At 37.5% G+C, this 17,137-nt stretch overlaps 1 non-coding gene and 1 pseudogene across 1 annotated transcript; one reads left to right on the top strand and one right to left on the bottom strand.

Moving 5' to 3' along the window:
• Positions 1-15,371: 15,371 nt before the first annotated feature.
• LOC114094556 (U6 spliceosomal RNA) lies at positions 15,372-15,477 on the bottom strand. Its single transcript, XR_003583066.2, has one exon. It is a non-coding gene; the product is annotated as a U6 spliceosomal RNA (small nuclear RNA).
• A 194-nt stretch (positions 15,478-15,671) lies between these two features.
• LOC114094560 (U2 spliceosomal RNA) lies at positions 15,672-15,779 on the top strand (annotated as a pseudogene).
• Positions 15,780-17,137: the final 1,358 nt, after the last annotated feature.

The following is a 17,137-nucleotide window of genomic DNA, read 5'->3' as shown; positions in this document are numbered from 1 at the left end:
CTACTATATGGTTTGGGGTTTAAAATCTATGCTTCCTGATGTTCAGAACCAAACTTTTAGGATAAAAACAAAATAAACAAGTAAACCTACATCCACCTTTTTTCTTCAAACTCTACTTTTAGGTTGAAAATTTTGTTTTTAACACTTTCTTTCCTTGTAGTTTTACATATACCTACTTAGAAGCTCACAAGCTAGAAAATGGACTCTTTGCTCCAAGCTATACCCTCTGAGGACAGCTGCATTAATGGTGAGACAAACAGTAATGGATACACAAAAGCATGGGAAAATGGAACCACTGTTTCAGAATATTCCACTGTACCATAAACACAATAGCATTTTCGGGGGGGGACAATAGTTATTATTCTGGGACCATAGTTTTGATGTCTCAGCTTTGTCAGTTGGATCCAATCTATATCCTTCTATATCAACTACTATCAACCTATATCAGTTTTGATTCCCTCTAAGTAAACTCCCTGACTCTTAACCACCTGAGATGGGGATAGAGAGGATGCCCTTAACACCACACTTGAAACAGGCCTGCCTGCAATGTTTGATTGGGAAGGGATGCAAGTACCCATTTTTAGAGCAGAGATCACCCAATGTGGACTGGACTTGGACCAAAGAATGAGCTTGGTCAACTAGCAAAGCCTTCCTGGAGGTGAGTTTCAAGACAGATGTTAAAATATGTAGATGTAAGTGGGCAGAAAGGGGACAGAGATAGTATGTGCATGCAGCAGGCACTTAGGAGCAGAACTGCAGATGTGTTAGACTGCACAGTGCTGATAGGCTGAGGATCATACTTGATGAAGACCTTGAAGGACGAGCAACATCATTCAGGATCTGGGCAGAGCATCAGAGATAGCTAGTATGTTTGGCAATGCAGAATATCTAAGGACTTCTTTAGGAACTCTGGTTCCCACACATCAACTAAGGATTGGGGCTTGTTTTAGTCATAGATTTTAGAGCAAGGAACTGTCTGATTTTATAAGCTAATTCTGCTAGGGACCACCAGAAACCCAGTGTCCCAAAGATCAGTCTATCTGTGGGTCTTAGCTAAGGCAGCTGTATTAGCCAACTTTCTGTTACTGAAACAAAACATTTGAGATGGTCAACTTGAAAAGAGAAAAGGTTTGTTTGGGCTCACAGTTTCGGAGATATCAGTTCATGCTTGATTTGTCCCAGTGCTTTTGGCGGCACATGGTGGCAGAGTGGGTCATAGAGCACTGTCGTTCAATTCATGGCAGCTGGAAAGCAAGGAGAGGAAGAGCAACATCCCCTTCAAGGGCACGACCCAATGACCTAACTTCCTTCCACTAGGCTCCACCTCTTACAGGCTCCACCAACTTCCAAGAGCACCACAGGCTGAGCACCAAATCTCCAATGCATGGGCCTGTTGGGGACATTTAAGATCCAAATGAAAGAAGCAGGGTTAAGCCTTTGCTAGCCAAGTGCTTTGGCCTGGTTCGGGATCACCTTCGCTTCTCCCCTAGACTCCTCAGCTTCTTAGTTGGGCCTAAGTTCTATCCTACATGAACTGGTATGAGCTGACTTCTGTTTAAAAACCTTCCATGATTTTCATTTCCCCATGAATGAACTCCAGATGCTCTCTCTGCTCTATGAACCCCACTTGTCCCGCCCCTTCTAATGGCACCTGGTTCAGCTCAGTTCACCTGGTTCTTTGAAAGGCAAAGCTCTTTCACCCTGCTCCAGGCTCTCTGGCTTTTTTGCTCCCCTAGGGAGCCAAGACTCTTCCTGTTTTGTATCACTTATACTAGGAATTCCTCTGTCTGTAACTCTCTTCCTCCAGGTCTAAAATCTCTGGCTCTTTCTCACCCTCCAGACCCCAGATCAACATTCATTCCTTTTTCTCACCACCTCCACCTCACTCCTTCTCTTTTCCCATGTCCTACGCCATCTCTTCATCATGGTGTATTTATACTATCTCCATCTGAATTGACTCTGTTTGTTGACACCCTTGTTCCCTATCTCTCCCCCACTAGATGGTAGCTCCCTCCAGAGGTCTTGCTGCTTTGCTCATTGTTTCACCCTTAACATTTGGAGTAGTTCTTGGCATAGAAGAGGGGCTCAATAATGCTTATTGAATGTTTGATAAATTCCAAGCCAATCCAATCCACTCCACTCTGTTGGTCCAAGATAACAAGGCAAAGCTCCACTCTACATCCCCGCCATCCCTGCAGCATCAAAGATCATGGAGACAAAGGGTGTTTCACTGTGCATAGTGTAGTCCAGTGGTTTTCCAATTTGTTATATAGCTGTGGAAGTTGTTTTTGATTTTTGATTTCAAATAAAATCTTACACAAAGGGTAATTTATAAAAACAATAAAAAGAGAGCTGCTAATGACAGCCAGGTTTCTCACTATTAGAGAAAGCTTACAAACAAGCAAGGGAGGAAGGCTGGAATGAACCCTGTGGTGTTGGATTAAACTTAGAAATATCAGCATAAACTCATCTTTGCTTATTTGCTTATATAAAAAAAAATGAATACCGCTATGTGAGTATCCATGGGTTTGTGCATACACATACATGTATTCCATAGCTCTGTCCCTTGAATGGACCTAGAAGCAGTAATGCTTCCTCAGTAGAGAGCACTGAGTACCCAAATCTTGGTTTCTGAATACCATTCTCCAATAAAAAGAACTAGGGCTCCTTGGAGAAATGGCTGACTCTAGGGCTGGGGAGGGGGGCATGGAGAGAGACAAGATGAGCCTGAGGCATCTCATAGTCACAGAGAGTGAAGAAGTGCTGAGAGAGAGAAAAACAGAGACAAAGATAGAGAGTCCCAAAGAGAATCTGAAAAGTAATAAGACCACACCAAAAAGGCAGGAGCCAAAGTTACAAAAATAATAGATGGTAATCTAAAATAGAATTTTGTTAGTCCATACTGATATAAATAAATATCGAGTAAATAAATGGGGGAAGAGGCAAATTTCCAGTACCAAAGCATCCCAAATGATTTACATAGATCTTTCTTCCTGAAGGAGGTGGAGCATAACTCCTCATTCCTTTAGTATGGACGGTGCCCAGTGACGACATTCCAAAGAGCACCATATGGAAAGGGCAGTGAGAGGGAGGAGAGCAACTCTAAGTGGCATTAAAGCACCGCTTTGCCAGGTGGTCAAGGTCAACGGCAAAGTTAGTTGATAAGTCATGTTGGTGTGCGTGCCCTGGGTACAGTGTGATAAAAATAGCACTTGGTCTTCATCTTCCTGCCCCCAAACTCATATCCACAGTCTGTGAAAAAAACACAAGAAATCCCTACAAAGGACTTTCTGCAAAATACCTGGCCAGTATTCCTTGAAACTGTCAAGGTCATCAAAACCAAGGAAAGCCTGAGACACTTCCACAGCCAAAAGGAGCCTGAGGAGACGAGATGGCTATGTGCAGGGCAGTGTCCTTGATGGGCCCCCGGACAGAAAAGGGCATGAAGTGAAAAACAGGAAATCTACACAAAATATGTCCTTTAGTTAGTAATAATGATCAATACTAATTCATTAAATGTACCATACTGATTTAAGATATAACTTACAGGGAAAACTGGGTGCTGAGTATATGGGAACTCTCTGTACTATCTTTGCAATTTTTCTGTAAACCTAAAACGATTCTAAAATAAAAAGATTATTTTTTTTAAAAAAAAAAAAGCTCACTTAACAGTATTTTAAAATGTGTGAATTTTATTGGATAAAAATAATACCTCAATTTTTAAAAATGAAAAAAAAAATTTGAGGAACTTGAGAGATTTGCCCAGCATAGTTAGTGATAAAGCTAGAATGAGAATTCAAGTTGTCCTCTTCCATATCTCAGACTACTTGCTATGAACTGACTTGTTCCAATCCCAAAATTCATAGCTGAAGCCCTAACCCCCCAGTGTGAAGGTGTTTGGAGATAGGGATTTGGGCATTAATTGAGGCTATATGAAGTCTTAAGTGTAGGGCCCTAACTCAGTGAGATTGGTGGCCTTATAAGAGGAAGAAATCTCCCCCACCCCCACCCCCTCTCTCTCTCTCTCTCCATGCAAGCACGAAGAAAAGACTATGTGAGGATCAAGTAGCCATCTGCAAGCCAGGGAGAGAGCCTTATACCAGAAATCATATCCTGCTGGACCTTGATCTTTGACACTCCATTCTCTAAAACTGTGAGAAAGTGAATTTCTATTGTTTTCGGCATCTGGTATGTACCACTATATTTTGTTACAGAAATCCAAGCAGACTAATACATCACCTTTAAAAAAAAATGATTCAGTTTATTGAGTACTATGCTCCAAGCACTGTTTGGAGAGCTTTATAGACATTTAATCCTCACAGCAAACACAACTAGTGTTAAGGGATCTGTCACTTCCATGTTGTGCGTGAGAAATCTGAGGTTTAGAAAAGTTAACTCTCCTGGGACACACAACTAAGAGTTCAGGTGGGTCTCCCACTCACAATTCCTTGATGGTAAGGCCTAAATTCTTTCAACCGCACCCCAGGGCATATGGAGCCATGTTATAGCTCCGTGAAGACAAAGCATCTATGCAAGTTATTTGGAATTCTTCCACATGGGACATTTGTCTCTTCTTCATTTATTAACTTATTCATTCAATTTTCATCGATATGGGCCATGGATATTTATACTTTGAGTTATAATCCAAAACTATTTTATTCTTTTTTGTTCGGATAGTTCACTTTGGGCTCCTTCCATTGGCTTCTATGTCATTTTGACATATCACCATTATCCTATGTTTTGGTTCTTACGTTTTTGAGTACTTCTTATGTTTTTGGTTCTTATGTTTTTGGCACTCCAAAACTCTAGGATCATCTTGTGTGTTTTCTGCCCAAGTCCTGGACTCAACTCCTTCTCCTTTTATTAGAGAATGGTCTTAGAAACCAAGATCTAGCGCTCAGTGTGGTTATTGCTATTCTTGTATCATTGTTTCTAGGCTTCTCAGCTGTCAGAGAAATATATATGTATATATACATATTTACATAAATAAATGTGTATATGTATATCCATACATACATGTGTGTGTTTATAGTAATCCATGTACATACACATCTATTCAGTATTTTTATGCATAACCATCTGCACGTATATTAAGATACACGAACATAGTCCTTACTGACATCTCCAACTCTAATCTGTTGCCACTTGGATCTTTCTGGCCTCCTCTCCTTGCATATTCGAAACCTTCCCCTCCGATGGTGAGAAACTCAGCTCCCACCAGTCACATCCACTTAACTTCTGTTCAATCCCAGTATCCTTGCTCAGCCCTATCCAAACTGTTAACCCATACCCCATGGGAGACAAATTTTTCAGATAAGACTACAGTGCCTATTTACAGCGTTTAAAATTTGAGTTCTGCAAACTCGGATCATGTCAAAAATTACCAAGAGCAGGATCTTTCGCCACCACCCCCTTCGGTGAGATGGTTTCATACATTTATAATACAGGTAGATTGCTTTGTCACATCCCAGCCTGAACTTGACCTCCTAAAAATTTGTATACATGAAGTTTCACTCTGTGCTATAAAGTCCTACAGATTTTGGTAAATGTGTAGTGTCATGTATCTACATCATACAGAACAGTTTTGCTGCTCTAAAAGCTCCTGTTTTCCACCTATTCCAGCCTCCCACAAACTCCTGGCACCCTCTTAGTTTCACTCTTGCTGTAGTTTTTCATTTTTTCAGACTGTCATGGAATTGGAATCATGCCGTTATCTCCCTTTTCAACTGACTTCTTTCACCTACCAATGTACATTTAAGATTCCTTCATCTCTTTTCATGCCTTGAGAGGTCAAATTGTTTTATATTGAAAAATAGTATTCTATTAGGGATGTATCATAGTTCATGTATTCACTCACCTACTGAGGAGTATCCTGGCTGCTTCCAGGTTTTGGTGATTATAAACAAAGCTGCTGATATTGCTGTGCAGGTTTTAGTGTGGATGTAAGTTTTCAAGTCAGTAGGGAAAATACCTAGAAGCATGACTGCAGGGTGATTGGTGGGACTATATTTAACTTTGTGAAGCTTCCAAAGTGGTTGTTCCATTTGGCATTCCTACCACGGAGAAGCGAGAGCTCCCATTGCCCTGCGTCCTCACCAACAATAGGAATTGACGGTTTTTATAATTTTAGCCATTCAAATAGGTGTGTAATGGTATTTCATTGGTATTTAAATCTGCCATTCCCTGATGGCATAGGATGTTCAGTGTCTTCTCATATGTTTATTTTCTATCTGTACATCTTCTTTAGTGAGGTATCTATTCAGCTCTTTTGCTCATTTTTAATTGAGTTGTTTGTTTTCTTATTGTTGTGTTTCGAGAGTCCTTTGTTATTTATGATAATAGTCATTTATCAGATATGTGTTTTTCTAATATTTTCTCCCAGTCTGTGGTTTGTATTTTCATTCTCTTAACAGTGTCTTTTTCAGAGAAGATGTTTTTGGTTTTCATAAAGTACATCTTATCAATTTTTTATTTCATGGATCGTGTTTTGAGTGTTATATCTAAAAACCCATCACCAAGCCAAGGTCATAGATTTTTCTCTCATAAATTCAGTTCTGACAAATATATACTCATGCGTTATGGTTGAATAGTGTCCCCCAAAAAAGATATGTTGAAGTCCTAGTCCCTGGAGAATGTGACCTTATTTGGAAACAGGGTATTTGTAGATATAATCAAGTTATGATGAGACCATTATAATCCAATGTGGAGTCCTTATAATAAAGGGAAACTGGATACAGAGAGAATATGTGAACATGGAGGCAAAGATTAAAGTCTTGCATCTACAAGCCAAGGATCACCAAGGACTGATGGCCTTCAGCAGAAGCTGGGAGGGAGGCTAGATTCTCCCTCAGTGTCTTCAGAAAGAACCAGTCCTGCTTATGCCTTGATTTGGATTTCCAGTCTCCATCAATAAAAGAATAAGGTTTTATTGTTTCAAGATATCCAGCTCATTGTACTCTGTTACAGCATCCCTAAGAGATCAATATAGCATTTGTTGCCACCACCCCAATATAGGTATGCACCTTAGGGAAAGCAAAAAGTCCCTCCTGCTCTGTGTGATGGTTACTTTTGGCAACTTGACCAGATAGAGGATGCCTACGAAACTGATAAAGCATACCTCCGGGTGTGTCTGAAGTTATTTCCAGAGGAGATTGGCATGTGAGTCCATGAATTGAGTGGGGAAGACCGACCTTGACCTGCCATCCAGTAGGCTGAAGGTTCAAATGGAATGAAAAACGCAGAAGGGGAAGTTTCCTCTCCTGCATGCCCTCCTTCTTGTTTTTTGTGATGTCATCCATGGATATGTGTGATCACTCCATGTTCTTCAGCCTTGAACATGAACTTGCACCAGCAGCTTTCCGAGGGGCCTTTCAGACCTTGTTCATGGACTTCCTCTCATTCTGAAGCTTCTGACCTCTTGGACCTTGCTCTCCAGTCTGCAGACAGCCATTGTGGGACGTTAAGCCTATGATCATGAGAACCAAAGTATTCAATCCACTCATGATGACATATATACCATGGGTTCTGTTTCTCTGGAAATACACTCTGTCCCACTCTGTGCCTCCTAAATGTAACCACCATTCTGGTTTCTATCACCAGAGCTTAGCTTGCCTCTTTTAGAATATATCATAAACATAATAATAGAGTGGTACTATATTTTCTACAAACTCCTTTCACTCAACATAATGTTTTCCAGATTTATCTATGCCATCACACATTCCAGTGGTTTCTTCTACTCGTTGCTGAGTTTATGTTTTTATTAATATGTAGTATGTTTTTATTAATTTCCTAAAATCTGTTTATCCATTCACCTATTGATGGACAATTGGGTTGCTTCCAGTTTGGAGCTATTATGAATGAAGCTGCTATGAACATTGTCACACAAATCTTTTTGTGAACATATGACTAAATACTTAGTAGAATTGCTGGATCATAGAAAACTTGTATGTTTAACTGAATAAGAAACAAAACTCTTCCAAAGAGGTTGTAACGTTTGCTCTCTCACTCTCACAGTGCATGCAGGTTGGCATTGCTCCACGTTCTCAACCCTTGATATTGTCAGTCACCGTGGGTTATGTCGTTGTGGTTTGGGTTTGCATTTCCCCAATGAGTAAAAAATGTTGAGCACCTTTTTTGTGCTCAGGGGCCATTTATATAGCTTCTTCTGAGATAAGTCTGTGTAAATTTTTTGTTCATAGCTTACTGAGGTGCCTATCTTTTTGTTATTGAATTATAGAAATTATTTATTATTTATTGTTTTATTATTTTGTAGAAATACCTGATCTGATTTATCAGATTTAATGCATGGCACATACTTCTAGCAGAATGTGGCTTTTTTTCCGTCTCATTGATGTTGCTTTCTGAAGAATAAATATCTCTAATTATATGAAGTCTAGCATATCAATTGTTTGTTTTTTTTCTTTCTTTCTTTCTTTCATTTATAGTTAGTGTTTTGGATTTTTTTTTTCCAGTACCAAGGATTGAACTCAGGGGCACTCAACCACTGAGCCACATCCCCAGCCCTATTTTGTATTTTATTTAGAGACAGGGTCTCACTGAGTTGCTAAGCACTCCACCATTGCTGAGGCTGGCTTTGAACTCTCGATCCTCCTGACTTCAGATTTCAGAGCTGCTGGGATTACAGGCATGTGCTACCATACCTGGAGTGATTTGAGATCTTGTCTTAAGAAATTTTGTTTGGTCCTAGGGTGCAAAGGTATTCTCTGGTGGTTTCTCCTATGACCTTTATAGTTTCTGCTTTTTTATTTAGGCTTATTCTTTCTCTCAAATTAATTTTTGTATGTTGTATAAGTGGGGGATTGGCATTCATTTTTCTCCATATGAATAGCCAATTATTCAGCATAATTTGTTGAAAAGATCATTTTTTCCATATAGAATTACTTTGGGTGATTCTATTAGTCAGTTTTGGTTACTACAATGAAGTACCTGAGGCAGCTAACTTACAAAGAAAAAAAAGGTTTATTTAGGTCACAGTTTTGGAGATTCAAAGTCCAAAATCAGGCAGCCCCACTGATTGACTTCTGGCACAGGTGGTAAATGGTGGCACATTGTGGTGGCAGTGTGTATAAGAACAGATAGTCACATCTTGAAGCCAAGCTATAGTGTGAGTGGGGCAAATTGAAGCTTTCATACCAATCCTCTTGTAAGAACTAGCAAGGATTCCATGAGAACCACTGTCCAAAGACACAGTCCCAATGACCTAAGGAACCCCCATTTGGTTCCACCTGCTAAAAGTTTCACACCTTAGGATAGTGCCATCCTGGGGACCAAGCCTTCCATATATGGGCTTTAGCCAATTATATTCAACTTCCAATCCATCACATTTCCACATAGTTACAGTCTCCACTTCCTTTTATCGCTTTCTGTGAAGGTGAATTTCCATACAACCGAATTTCTCTTCAGCTTAAAGAATTTTCATTAACATTTCTTTTTTAAAAATAAATTATTTATTTTCTTAAATTAACAAATAGAATCACATGTATTTATGATGTATGATGTGATGGTTTGAAATACATATGCATTGTGGAATGGCTCAATCTGACTAATTAACTTATGTCTTTCCTCACATATTTATCTTTTCTTTTTGGTAAGTACACTTAAAAATGTATTCCCCTACAGGCTGGGGTGGTGGCTCAGCAATACAGCGCGCGCCTAGCATTTACAAGGCGCTGGGTTCGATCCTCCGCACCAAATAAAATAAATAAATAAATATAAAGACACTGTGCCCAACTACAACTTAAAAAAAATTAAACATACTCTCCTAGCAATCTTCAAGTATACAAATATTGCTATTAACTATAGTCACCATGTTTTTCAATAAATATCTTGAACTTATTCCTCCTGTCTAGCTGAAATTTTGTATCCATTGTCCAACATCTTCCCAACCTCATCCCCACCCCACCTGCCATTAACTACCATTCTACTCTCTGCTTCTCAGAGTTCAGCTTTTTTAGATTCCACATGTAAGTGAGATCAAGCGGTTGCTGTCTTACCATAGATGGCTTATTCTCTGAACATAATGTCTTCCAGGTTCATCCATATTGTCAGAATTAACAGGATTTCCTTCTTTCGTAAGACAAAATACTGGTCCATTGTGTATACTGACCACATTGCCTGTATCCGTTCTGTTGATGGACACTTGGGTTGATTCCATATCTTGGCTATTGTGAATAATGCTACAATCAACATGGGAATGCAGACAACTCAAACAAAATGATTTCATGCCCCTTGGATACACACACACACACACACACACACACACACACACATTCTCTCAGTAGTGCAATTGCTGGATCATATGGTAGCTCTAATTTTAATTTCTTGAGGAACTTCCAACTGTTTTCCATAATGGCTGTACTAATTTACATTCCCACCAACAGTGTGCAATAGTTGCTTTCCTCCATATCCTTGCCAATGCTTTTTATTTTTTTTATTTCTTTGTCTTTTTGATAATACCAGTGCTAACAGGTGTGAGGTAGTATCCTATGGTGGTTTTAGTTTGTATTTCCCTGATGGCTCATGATGTTGGGTATTTTTCCATTTATCTTATGGCCAGTTGTATGTTTTCTTTTGAGAAATATTTATTTGGTTCCTTTGTCCATTTGTTAATTAAATCATTTTCTTATTATTAAGTATTTAAATACTTTATATATTTTGGAGAGTAACCTCTTGTTAGATGTATGATCTGTTTTGTGTTACTACAGTGAAATACCTGAGGCAGCTAACTTACAAAGAAAAAAAGGTTTATTTAGGTCACAGTTTTGGAGATTCAAAGTCCAAAATCAGGCAGCCCCATTGATTTTTCTCCCATTCCGTATATTGTATCTTTACTCTTGATTTTTTTCCTTTACTGATCAGAAGCTTTTTAATTTCATTCAATCCAATTTATCTCCTTTTGCTTTTGTCACCCACATTTTTCTGGTCATATACAAAAAAAAAAAATTATCACCCAGTCCAATGTCATAGACCTTTCCCCTTTTGTTTTCTTCTAGTGGTTTTATAATTTCAGGCATTACATTTCAGCCCTTCTTCCAGTTTTAGTTTATTCTTTGTATATGGAGTGAGATAAGGATTGAGTTTCATTCTGCAGCAAACAGATTTCCCAACACTGATTTATTCAAAGAGACTGGCCTTTCCCCAGTGTATATTCTTGGCATCTTGGTAAAAAAAGATAATTGACCAGAAATGGGTGGATTTCTGGAGCTCCACTCTGTTCCACTGGTGTACGTACGTATTTCCATGCCATTATTATGCTGTACTGATTACTGTTGCTTTGTGGTATATTTTGAAATCAAGTAGTGCAATGCCTCCAGGTTTGTGGGGGAGTTTAGTTTTATTTTTTCACTAAAGATGGCTTTGACTGTGGGTCCACAAAAATTTTAGGATTGTTTTTTCTTTTTTGTGTGTGTGAAAAAAAAATGTCATTGGAATTTTAATGTCAATGCATTGAATTTGTAGATCCCTTTTGTAGTATGGACATTTTAACAGTATTAACTCTTCCAATCCATGAACATAGGATATGTTTTCATCTTATTTGTGTCCTCTTCATCAATGTTTTACAGTTTTCCGTGTTTAAATCTTTCATCTCCTTTGTTAAACTTAGTCCTAAATAATCTATTTTATTTTAACTTGTGGATCTTATGAATAGGATTGTTTTCTTGATTTTTTTTTAAGATGGTCTGTTGTTAGAGCACAGAAATGGTACTGATTTATTTTTTGTGTGTGTGTTGACTTTATATCCTGCAATTTTACTAAACACATTTATTAGTTCTAACAGTGCTTTGTGAAGTCTTTAGAGTTTTCTTTATCTAAGACCATGTTGTCTGAAAACAGGGACAAATTAACTTCTTCCTTTCCAACTTGAATGCTTTTGAGTTCTTCCTTGTGTTAGTTAGCTTTGTATTGCTGCAACCAAAATACCTGTCAAGAACAATGTAGAGGAGGAAAAGTTTATTTTGGCTCATGGTTTCAGGGGTTCAGTTCATGGACAGCCGACACCACTGCTCTGGGCCTGAGCGAGGAAGAACATCATGGTGTAGGGGTGTGGAGGATGAAATTGCTCAGCTCTTGGCAGCCAGGAATGAGGGGGGTAAGAAAAAAGCACCAGGGTTAAAATATAAATCCCAACCCCAAAGACCTACTTCCTCCAGCCATGCCTCACCTCTCTACTGTTACTAACCAATGTATCCAAATTATTCATTTATCAAATGGATTAACCCACCAAATGAATTCATCCATTAATTAATTAGGTTATAACTTTCATAATTTCATCATTTTACTTCTGAACATTCCTACATTAATAGGAGCTTTGGGGGATACCACATATCTAAACCATCACATTTCTCTTGTTTAATTGTTCTGGCTAGGACTTCTGGTACTATCTTGAATAGAAGTTGCAAAACCGAATGTTCTTGTCTTCTTGATATTAGAGGAAAAGATTCACTGTTATGACTGCTGATTATGTTAGTTGTGGAATAATATATATGGCTTTTATTTTGTAGAAGTACATTCCTTTAAACCTAACTTGACGAGAGTTCTTATCATGAAAGAATGTTGAATTTTGTTAAATGCTTTTTCTGCATCTATTGAGGTGATCATATGATTTTTTTTCCCTTTGTTCTGTCAATGTAATGATTTATATACATGAACCATCCTTGCATTCCAGGAATAAATTCCACTTTATCTTGGAAAATGACTCTTTTTATTACTGTTAAGTTTGGTTTATTAATACTTGTTGAAGATTTTTACATTTATGATCATCAGAGATATTGGCCTGTAATTTTCTTTTCTATCAGGATAATGATACCTGGTCCAGGTATCAGGATAATGTTTGCCTCATAAAATGAATTTGGAAATGTTCTCTCCTCTTCAATATTTTGGAAGTTTTAGGGCCATTATTAATTCTTTAAATGTTTGATAGAATTCAGCAATGAAGACATCAGGCTCTGGGCTTTTCTTTGATGGAAGATTTTTATTACTGATTCAACTTCCTTTCTCATTATTAATCTGTTCAGACTTATTTTTTCATTTTTTAATCTTTGGTAAGTTGTTGGTTCTAGGAATTTCCCTAGTTTTTCTAGGTTATTCAATTTATTGGCAGGTAATTTTTTACAGTAGTCATATTCTTTTGCATTTCATGGTATTACCATAATGTCTTATCTTTTATTTCTGATTTTTATTTATTTGAGTCCTCTCTTTTTTCTTAGTCTAACTAAAATTTTGTTAATTTTTTTTAAAAAGTTCTTAGTTTCATTGATTTTTTTTCCCTATTATTTTTCAGTCTACTTCATTTATTTCTGCTCTGATGTTTATTATTTTCTTCTACTATTTTGGACCTAGTTCATCCTTTTTCTAGTTTCTTAAGATCTAACATTAGGTTATTTATTTGAGATTTACTTTTTGATGTGTTTCTGGCTATAAATTACACTTTTAGAATTGCTTTTGCTGCATCTCATAAGTTTTGTTATATTGTGCTTTCATTTTCATTTGTCTCAAGATATTTTAAAGATTCACCTTTAATTTATTCTTTGGCCTGTGCTCACAATCTTTTTTGCTTATCTACATATTTGTGAATTTTTCCAAATTTTTTTCCTACTAATTTCTAATTTTATACCATTCTGGTGTGGAAAAATGTTTAATATTATTTCAGTCTTCTTAAATTTGATAAAACGTGTTAATATTTTTTGTGTGATCTAACACATGATTTATTCTGGAGAGTGTTCTGCTTGAGAAGATAAGCATGCTGCTGCTATTGGGAGGAATGTGTATATTTCTGTTAGACCTGTTCGCTCTAACATGTAGTTCAAATCCAGTGTTTTCTTATTGACATTATGTCTTGATGATCTATCCATTATTGACAGTGGGATATTGAAACCCCCTATGATTATCATACTGCAGTTTATTTCCCCCTTTAGATCTTTTAGTATTTGCTTTATACAATTTTCTCCAATATTGAGTGCATATATACTTGCAATTATTTTATTTTCTTGATTGATTGATGCCCTATATCATTATGTAATGAACTTCTTTGTCTCTTTACAGTTTTTGGCTTAAAGTCCATTTTATCTAATGTAAAAATAGCTATCACTGCTCTACGTTGGCTTCCATTGGCATGGAATATATTTTCCCATACATTCTTTCTCAATCTATGAGTCCTTAAAGACAAATTGAGTCTCCTTTAGGTGGTTGCTATAGTTTGGTTCTGGACTGTCCCCCAAAGGCACGTATGTTAATAGCTTGGTCCTCAACTTTGTGTTCTTGGGAGGTGGCAGAACCTTTAGAAAGTGGGGTCTAGTGGAAGGAAGTTCTGTCATTGGGGGCATGACTTTGAAGGGTATATGGGGACCCTGATCCCTTGCTGTTACCCTCTTTTCTTCTCTGCTGCCATGAGATGAACAGGTTTTCTCCATGCTGCACTTCTACCATTGTGTACTATGCTGCCACAGGCACCAAAGCAATGGGACTAAGTAACCATCCATGGACTGAAAACTTGAGCCCAAAGAAACCTTTCCTCCAAATAAGTTTATTATTTCAGGTTATTTCGTTACAGTGATGCAAAGCTGAATAACACAGCAGCACACAGTTGAGTCTTATTTTTTAAGAAAATCCACAGTTATTCCATGGATTTTGATGGGAGAATTTAATCCATTTACAATCAAGATAATTAAAACGTACTACTGCCATTTGGTTGTTTTCTGTTTGCTTTGTAGATCCCTTGTTACTTTGTTCCTTTCTTGATATCTTCCTTTGTGATTAGTTTGTTTTCTGTGCTGGGATGATTAGGTTTCTTGCTTTTTATCTTTGGTAATATGTACTATAGGTCTTTGTTTTGTGGTGACCATGAGGCACATTTGGAACGTCTCATGGTTTTAACAGGCTACTTTTAAGCTGATAACAACTCTACATTTAAAAACTATACTTTTGCTCTCCTATACATTTTCCGTTGTTGATATCACTGTACCTTTTTATATTGTATGTCCCTTGAATTAACAGTTATTATTATTTTTAATAGTTTTGTCTTTTAATCTTCATACTAAAGATATATGTGATTTACAACTCACCATTGCGGTGTTGGCATCTTCTGGATTTGACTACATATTTTTACCAGTGGGTTTTAGACTTTTATGTGTGTTCATGTGGTTAATTGGCTCCCTTTAGTTCCACTTGAAGAGCTCCCTTTGGTGTTTCTTACAAGGCTGGTTTAGTGGCCATGAACTCCCTCAGTTTTTGTATATCTGGGTAAATCCCTATCTCTTCTTCATTTCTAAAGGAAAACTTTGCCGGGCACAGTATTCCTTATTGGCAGTTTTTTCTTCTTTTAGTACTTTCAATATATCATCCCACTGTCTCCTAAAAATGTGGAACATTTGATGAACTTTCATGTTACCCTTGAGCAGGGGTTATGCTATCTTCTCCTTAACGTTCAAACTTTAGTGCATGTGCCCCCAAAGCAAGCACTAGCATTTCTTATAATCACGTCACCCAATGGCTTATTATTTCACCTTTTGTTTGTCTAAAAATATCTTTTTTTTCATCTTCCATTTTGAATGGTGTTTTCACTTGATACAGAATTTTAGGTTGACATGTTTTCTTTTTTCTTTTAGTATTTTAATAATGTTGTCTTCTGGTTTTATTTATTTATTTGTTTTTTTATCGCTTCTCGGCCTTTTGGCTAAGATCAAGTGTAGTATCTGTTCTTATCAGTTTATTTATTTGTTTTTTCAGATGAGGAATATATCCGACTGCTTTTCATATCTTCTGTTCATTTGTGTTTTTCAGGAATTTAAGTTCGGTGTGACTAGACGTGATTTTATTTGTATTTATTTTGGAAGTATGTTGAAATTTCTTGATCTGTTTGGGACGGGGGGATGTTGCTGGTTAAATTTTGAAAATATTTGACCAATATCACTTCAAATCTTTTTCTGACCCATTCTCTTGCTCCTCTCCTTCTGGAGCTCTAGTTGCTCTTTTTCATAAGTATTTGATACTGTCTCAAAAACCCCTGAGGCTGCTCACTGTTTTCAACCTTTCCCTCCTTTATACTTCCATTAAAAGGATTTCTACTGATCTCTCCTCCAGTTTCACTGATCTTGACTTCTTTCTGCAAACCACCATATTTTCTAATGATTTTTTTTTTTTTTTTTTTTTTGCATTTCAGGTATATATATTTTTTAGTTCTAGAATTTCCCTTTGGTTCTTTTTTATTTTTTTTCCTCAGTACCAGTTTTCTTCTCAAGTTCCTCATCTCTTCGTACATGAAGTACATTTTTCCCTATTGGTTTGTTATTACATTTATCATAGTCATTTTAAAATCTTTTCTCTTGGCTCATTCAGACTGCTGTAACAAAAACTGGGGGGGCTTATAGGAAACAGAAATTTATTTCTTACCATCCTGGAGGCTGAGAGGTCTAAGGCCATGCAGCAGCTATGGTATTTTTTGAGGGCCTGTTCCCTCATCAACAGTGACTTTTTACTGTGTCCTCACATGGTGGAAGGGGACAGTTACCTCTCTGGGGTCTCTTTTATGAGGACACTAGTCTCATTCATAAGATCTCTGCTCCCACCTTTCTCTGGCCTACCTTCTACTACCATCACATTGGTATTGAGTTTCAACACGGGAAGTTTAAGGTGACACAAACATTCAGATCACAGTAATTCCCTTCTGCTGATTTCATTACCTGGTGCATTAGTCACTTAGTTTTCATTAACTGATTTTCCTCTTCACTGGGTTACATTTTTCTGTCTCTTCATATATCTAGCAGCTAAAATAAATTCTATTATACTTTGAGATCTCTGCATTCTGTTATCTTTTTATGAAGAGCATTAAGGTGTTTGCATCTTTGTTTAGTAGGGCAAGTAAATTATCACCAGACCCTCTTAACCTTAGAGGGGCTTGGTTTTAGGCTTTGTTAGAGCAAGTCTGTTTTGATTTTCCCTTCTATCCTTGGGTAAATCCCTTAATCTTGGAATGTGTTATTTAATCCTGGGATGTGGTTCCTCTAGTTTCAATGCAAAGCTTGAGGGTCTTCACAGGGCCCTCTCACTCTATGGGATTCAAACTTTGAACTCTGCCTCAATAATGGGCAGCTACTGAGTCCTCTGCTCAGTGGTTTGCCTC

The sequence above is a fragment of the Marmota flaviventris genome, chromosome 10 (genome assembly GCF_047511675.1).
Source record: "Marmota flaviventris isolate mMarFla1 chromosome 10, mMarFla1.hap1, whole genome shotgun sequence".
NCBI lineage: Eukaryota > Metazoa > Chordata > Mammalia > Rodentia > Sciuridae > Marmota > Marmota flaviventris.
Note: the sequence above shows the minus strand (reverse complement) of the source record. Positions and strands in the feature narration are given on the sequence as shown.